Below are 8,127 nucleotides of genomic sequence, written 5' to 3' on the forward strand. Positions count from 1 at the left end.
TATTTACAGGATTAACTATAAATAATACATGATTAAAAATCCAATTTACAATTATATTTATTGGAGTAAACTTAACATTTTTTCCTCAGCACTTCCTAGGGCTAGCAGGAATACCACGACGATATTCAGATTACCCAGACGCATATACATCATGAAATGTAGTATCAAGAATTGGGTCCACAATTTCTATTGTAGGAATCATTATATTCATTGTAATTATATGAGAAAGAATGGTTACAAACCGGGCAATCATATTTAGAGCTAATATAAGAAGATCAACAGAATGACTGCAAAATAACCCACCTGCGGAACACAGTTACTCAGAACTACCATTAATTTCTAGATTCTAATATGGCAGATTAGTGCAGTAGATTTAAGCTCTACAAATAAAGGTTTGACCTTTTATTAGAAAATTAATGGCAACATGATCAAATTTATCCCTTCAAGATGGAGCTTCACCATTAATGGAGCAACTATCATTCTTCCATGATCATACCATGGTCGTATTATTATTAATTACAGTAATTGTAGGCTATGCCCTAAGTTACATATTATTCATTGCCTATACAAACCGAAACATACTTCACGGGCATTTAATTGAAACAATCTGAACAGCTCTACCAGCAATTACACTAATTTTTATTGCACTACCATCATTACGACTTCTATATTTACTTGATGATTCAGTAGACGCAATAATTACGATTAAAACAATTGGACGACAATGATACTGAAGATATGAATATTCAGACTTTATAGATGTAGAATTTGACACTTATATAACACCAGAACAAGACCTAGAAAACGACGGATTTCGACTTCTAGATGTAGATAACCGAACAATTTTACCAATAAATACAGAAGTACGAGTATTAACAAGAGCATCAGACGTTCTACATTCATGAGCAGTACCTGCATTAGGAGTTAAAATTGACGCAACGCCAGGTCGATTAAACCAAGGAACATTTACAATAAACCGGCCTGGACTATTCTTTGGACAATGCTCAGAAATCTGTGGAGCAAACCACAGATTTATACCAATTGTAATTGAAAGAACTTCAGTAAACTTATTTATCAAGTGATTATCTAAGATAATCTAAGGAGTTAGTTAAAATATATAACATTAGAGTGTCAATCTAAAATAACTAAATAATTAGTACACCTTGAAATACATCAGATGACTGAAAGTAAGTAATGGTCTCTTAAACCAAAAAATAGTAAATTAACGACTACTTCTGATGGGGAATTCTAATCCAAATCCCTCAAATATCCCCTCTCATATGATTCTCCCTATTTATTATATTTTCGGCTACATTAATTTTATTTAATCAAATAAACTTTTTCTCATTTAAACCAAACCTTATTAAAAGAGCAGAAAAAAGAACAATTGATATAAAGAACTTAAATTGAAAATGATAACAAACTTATTTTCAACATTTGATCCATCAACTAATATCTTCAATTTATCATTAAATTGAACTAGAACATTACTAGGATTATTATTAATCCCATCAATATTTTGACTTACACCATCACGAATTAATATTATTTGAAATAAACTAAACTTAACCTTACACAATGAATTTAAAACATTGCTAGGACCAAAATCATTTAATGGAACAACATTCATCTTCATTTCAATCTTTATTATAATACTATTTAATAATTTCATAGGATTATTTCCTTACATCTTTACTAGAACAAGACATATAGCATTAACATTTGCAATTGCTCTACCTATATGATTAAGATTTATATTATTTGGATGAATTAATCATACAAATCACATATTTGCACACCTTGTTCCACAAGGAACACCACCTGCATTAATATCATTTATAGTATTAATTGAAACAATTAGAAATGTCATTCGACCAGGTACACTAGCAGTACGACTAGCAGCAAATATAATTGCAGGGCACTTACTATTAACGTTGCTAGGAAATACAGGACCATCTATAGCAATAAACTTAATTTCACTATTAATTATTGGACAAATACTTCTATTAATTCTAGAATCAGCAGTAGCAATAATTCAGGCCTATGTTTTCTCAATTTTAAGAACTTTATATTCTACAGAAGTATACTAAACTTATGTTAACAACTCACTCAAACCACCCATTCCACTTAGTAGATTACAGACCTTGACCATTAACAGGAGCAATTGGAGCAATAGTTCTAGTATCAGGATTAGCAAAATGATTTCACCTATTTAACATTAACTTATTTATAATTGGATTTGGAATTACACTTCTAACTATAATCCAATGATGACGAGATGTAGTACGAGAAGGAACATACCAAGGACTACATACGGGATTTCACTAAATAAATGAAATAAATAAAATCTTTAAACCAACAAAGAAAATAAAAAAATTTAAAGATAATGGCAAAAAACTTTTTCAAGCTAAGTACATTAACTTATCGTAACGAAAACGTGGTAATGTACCACGAACTCAAATAAAACCAAAGGACATAACAGCAAGCTTAATAAAAAATATAAAAGAATAAAAATCACCACCTAAAAAAATTAAAGCTAATAACATTCTTATAAAAACAATTCTAGTATACTCAGCTAAAAAAATTAAAGTAAAACCTCCTGCACCGTATTCAATATTAAAACCTGAAACTAACTCAGATTCACCCTCGGCAAAATCAAAAGGAGTACGGTTAGTTTCAGCTAAACAAGAAGCAAAACAAGCTAAAGCTAAAGGAAAAGAAATAATTATAAATCAACAATAAAGCTGATAGTTTATAAAATCAAACATGTTAAAACTACCAATTAAAATAATTATAGATAATAAAATTAAAGCCAAACTAACTTCATATGAAATTGTTTGAGCAACAGAACGAAGAGAACCTAGTAAAGAATAATTTGAATTAGAAGACCAACCAGCAATTATAACAGTATAAACACCTAATCTAGTACAACATAAAAAAACAAAAATCCATAAGAAAAAGAACATATATAAGTTAAGTAAGGAAAAATCACTCAAACAGCCAAGGAAATTATTAAATTAAAAACAGGAGAAAAATAATAAAGTAAATAATTAGATATAATAGGAATTGGCTGCTCCTTACAAATTAACTTGATAGCATCACTAAAGGGTTGAGGAATTCCAACAAAACCTACTTTATTTGGACCCTTTCGAATTTGAATATAACCTAAAACCTTACGCTCTAATAAAGTTAAAAAAGCAACACTAATTAAAACACAAATAACTAATAAAAGAAAATTCAAAATAAACATAAATAAATCATAAAGTATCAATACTATTTGTAGAAAAAATCTACATAAATGAATTCTAAATTCAACACATTAATCTGTCAAAATAGTAATTTAATTAGTATTAATCAATAAAATAAAAAATATTTCAATCATATGGTCCTTTCGTACTAATATGAATTAATAATCTTAGGATAGAAACCGACCTGGCTCACGCCGGTCTGAACTCAGATCATGTAAGAATTTAAAGGTCGAACAGACCTAATTACTGGGCTACTGCACCCAAAATTTTTCTTAATCCAACATCGAGGTCGCAATCTGCTTTGTCGATATGAGCTCTCAAAAACAATTACGCTGTTATCCCTAAGGTAACTTAATCTTATGATCATAAATTATGGATCAAAACAACAAACATAAATAAATGATATAATAATGAAGAGTTTATTTATTCTTCATGTCACCCCAACAAAACACCATCATTAAATATAGAAAGACAAACAAAAAACTATATAAAAATAAAATGTTAAGCTCTATAGGGTCTTCTCGTCCTAAAGAAAAATTTAAGCCTTTTGACTCAAAAGTTAAATTCAAAAATTTATTAAGAGACAGTTGATTTCTCGTCAAGCCATTCATTCCAGCCACTAATTAAGAGACTAATGATTATGCTACCTTTGCACGGTCAAAATACCGTGGCTCTTTAAAAATTTGCTCAGTGAGCAGGCCAGACATCAAAATATTTTCTAGAGGACATGTTTTTGATAAACAGGCGGAAATCAATTTTGCCTAGTTCCTTATAATAAATTAACAAGGTAAAAATTATATACAAATAAATATACTAATTCTATCATTATTACAAAAATTTCAAAATTAAATTTATAATCTTAATAAAAAACCTAAAATAATTATAAAATCAAAAATAAAAATAATGAACTAAAACGTAATCTTAAAGATAGCTGGTTTAAAGCTTACTATTATATTTTATTAAAACAAATTATAGGTTATTAACTTTAAAGCTTATACCTTAAAGAATAAATAAATTAATATTTATACCTAAAAAATTAAATAAAAACAATTAACTTCAAAAAATTAAATTTTTTCTTAAGAAACTAGATATCTTGGGAAACGATTAACATCTCATTTCTATAAAATAATTTAATAATAATTATGATACATTAACTATAAATTATTTATAAATCGACCCAAATCGAGACAAGTAAAGTAAATACTAAAATTTTGATAAACCCTGATACAAAAGGTACAATAAATAAAATCTACTTTTAAAAATTTAAAATAATATTTCATAAAACAATTACATTACCAATAAACTATAATATAAAAAATCAGTTCTACAAAATATACTAAGACAAAATTCGACAAAATTATTTTTATTAAATAATTAAATAAACAAAAAATAAATATAATAAAATAAATAATTAAGATATCCTGATTTGCACAGAAAAATTTTCAGTGTAAATGAAACACTTTACTAATAAGTTATATCTTGAAACTCTTCCTAGATACACTTTCCAGTACATCTACTATGTTACGACTTATCTCATCTAAATTGAAGCTAAATTAAAGTAATAAAATAGAATAATCAATAATGAGAGCGACGGGCGATGTGTACACACCTCAGAGCCAATATCAGTTAAATTAAATAAATTAAATTACTATCAAATCCGCCTTCATTAATAGTATTTCACCATCAAATCCGTTATAAACAAAAATCTATTGTAACCCACCTCCTCTTAATTATAAGCTGCACCTTGACCTGAAATACTTTATAATTATAAATCTTGAGAATTATAACTCTAAAAAGATTCTCTGATAACGGAGATATACAAACAAATAAATTAAGTAGAGTAAATCGTGTATTATCAATCATGGGGTAGGTTCCTCTGAATGGAATGAGATACCGCCAAATTCTTTGGGTTTAAAGACCTTAACTAATAGTACCCAGGTAAATATAATTAACATTTAAAACAATAGGGTATCTAATCCTAGTTTATTATTCAAATTTCACAAATTCATAAAAAGAGCTATAAATAAATTTTAACATTTCACCTTACAAATTTATATTTTAACCCTAAAAATACAAATAACTGTTTTAACCAATAATATTCACTTGTATCAATCGTATAACCGCGGCTGCTGGCACGAATTATGCCGATACTAAATCAATTGCTAAATCCAAAATCACTTGATAATTAAATCAAATTACTGCAAAATAGAACATTTAGTTTAACAAAACTTACATATAATACAAAGAAAAAGTGAATAAATAAGCAAGAATAAAACTTTTGGAAACAAAATAAGAAATTTAAAAATTTATAAAAATAAGAAAAAATAAAAGATTCAAATATTTAAAGAAAAACAAAATAAAATAGACACAAAAATAACAAAAAAAAAGCAACGCACCCTAGAATGACCACAACAACTTCTCTATTATATATAAATAAAGATTAATATGGAACATGTATACCGATAAATGTATTATATTCTTTCTTATTTAATCTTTCTTTTCACTAATAATAAAGAAAGATTAAATAATATAATAAATATATTTAATATAATTATGTAAATTAATGTAATATGTTATTAATATAAAATTAACTTTATATTAAGTTAACTTAAATATTAATTGGTTAAATAATCTAATTATAGATAATATATCAAATTATATTATTATAATCAATATAATTATTTATATTAATATAAAATTTTATATTTAATAATACTAATTATATTTATTATATCCAATTATAATAATATTAAATATTAATTTACATATTATTATATAATTTATAATATAATAACCTATTTTAAGCTAAAAACATAAGTAGCTATAATCCTAGGTAAATAAATGTATTAAAATAATCATTTAATAATTATAAAATAACATTATAGGTATTTAAATTTAATTATATGTAATATATTAATATAAATTATTTATTATATATAATATATATTTAGATTATCCTAACCGAGATAAATTAATTAGAAATAACCAAAATAATACATAAACAAATTTCTAAAAAAAATTTTTAATTTATATATTAAATATAAATGAAGTGCCTGATTAAAGGGTTACCTTGATAGGGTAAATCAAGTAAATAAAATTACCTTCATTAAAATTACATAAGACAGAATTAAACTACGTCCTTTAGTATCAAAAACTAACGTGCATCATACACCTTAATGTAAAAAGGTAAGCTAAACAAGCTAATGGGTTCATACCCCATTTATAGAGGTATCAATCCTCTCCTTTTTAATGACCAACAACTCTACAAAACTTCTCTTCCTATCAACATTAATGATAGGAACGATCCTGTCCATTTCATCAAACTCCTGATTCGGAGTTTGAATAGGACTTGAGATCAACTTACTTTCATTTATTCCGCTCCTAACAAGAAATAAAAATATAATAATTAATGAATCATCAATTAAATATTTTATTGTCCAAGCAATAGCATCGACAATACTATTATTTTCAATTTTGCTGATTCAAATAAAGTATCCAATAGGATGAGAAACAGAATTTATTCCATCAATAATAATTAGATCTAGATTATTATTAAAGATTGGGGCTGCACCCTTTCATTTCTGATTTCCAGAAGTAATAGGAGCTTCAAGATGAAATAACTGTTTAATACTAATAACATGACAAAAAATTGCCCCAATAATAGTATTATCTTATTGTATTCAACTAAGAACTTTCATTTGAACAATTATTATTCTAAGAATTATTATTGGGGCAATAGGTGGTTTAAATCAAACATTGCTACGACAACTTCTAGCATATTCCTCAATTAGACATTTAGGGTGAATAATTAGATCCCTAACAGTTAGAGAAAACATTTGAGAACTATACTTTATTATTTATTCACTATTAAGATTAATTATGGTCCTATTATTTAAGCAAATAAATCTATTTTTTATAAATCAGATCTATTCAGCTAGAAATATAAAAACTGAAATTAAATTCATAATATTCTTATCCCTTTTATCATTAGGTGGTTTACCACCATTTCTTGGATTTCTACCAAAATGAATTGTAATACAATCATTGATGGAAAATAACATAACAACTATTATAACAATTATGGTTGTATTAACTACAATCACACTTTATTATTATATACGTATTAGATTTTCAGCCCTAATTATATCATACACAGAAAATTCGTGATCTATAAAAATAAAGTCTCAAAAATCAAGAATTATTCTTCCTATAACAGTAATAATTTCAACAATAGGATTAGTCTCAACATCAACCTTAATCTCATTATACTAAGGACTTAAGTTAAACAAACTAGTAACCTTCAAAGTTATAATTAAAAGAATAATCTTTTAGGCCTTAGTAAAATTTTACACCTCTAGAATTGCAGTCTAGAATCATAATTGAATATAAGACCTAAAGTATGGTAAGAGAGAAACATCTCATAAGTAGATTTACAGTCTACCACCTTAAATTCAGCCATCTTACCGCAAAAATGATTATTCTCAACAAACCATAAGGATATTGGTACTTTATACTTCTTATTTGGAGCGTGGGCAGGAATAGTAGGAACATCAATAAGAATACTTATTCGTGCTGAACTTGGTCAACCAGGATCTCTAATTGGAGATGACCAAATTTATAATGTCATTATTACAGCTCACGCATTTGTAATAATTTTTTTTATAGTAATACCTATTATAATTGGTGGATTTGGTAATTGACTTGTACCATTAATAATTGGTGCCCCAGATATAGCATTCCCACGAATAAATAATATAAGTTTTTGATTACTACCGCCCTCACTTACCCTTCTTCTTACATCTTCTATAGTAGATAATGGTGCTGGTACAGGATGAACAGTTTACCCTCCTCTTGCAGGAGCTATCGCACATGGGGGGCA

General features: G+C 26.7%; 1 pseudogene; it reads right to left on the reverse strand.

Moving 5' to 3' along the window:
• Positions 1-2,324: 2,324 nt before the first annotated feature.
• LOC124616381 lies at positions 2,325-3,859 on the reverse strand (annotated as a pseudogene).
• Positions 3,860-8,127: the final 4,268 nt, after the last annotated feature.

The sequence above is a fragment of the Schistocerca americana genome, chromosome 5 (genome assembly GCF_021461395.2).
Source record: "Schistocerca americana isolate TAMUIC-IGC-003095 chromosome 5, iqSchAmer2.1, whole genome shotgun sequence".
Taxonomy (NCBI): Eukaryota; Metazoa; Arthropoda; class Insecta; order Orthoptera; family Acrididae; genus Schistocerca; species Schistocerca americana.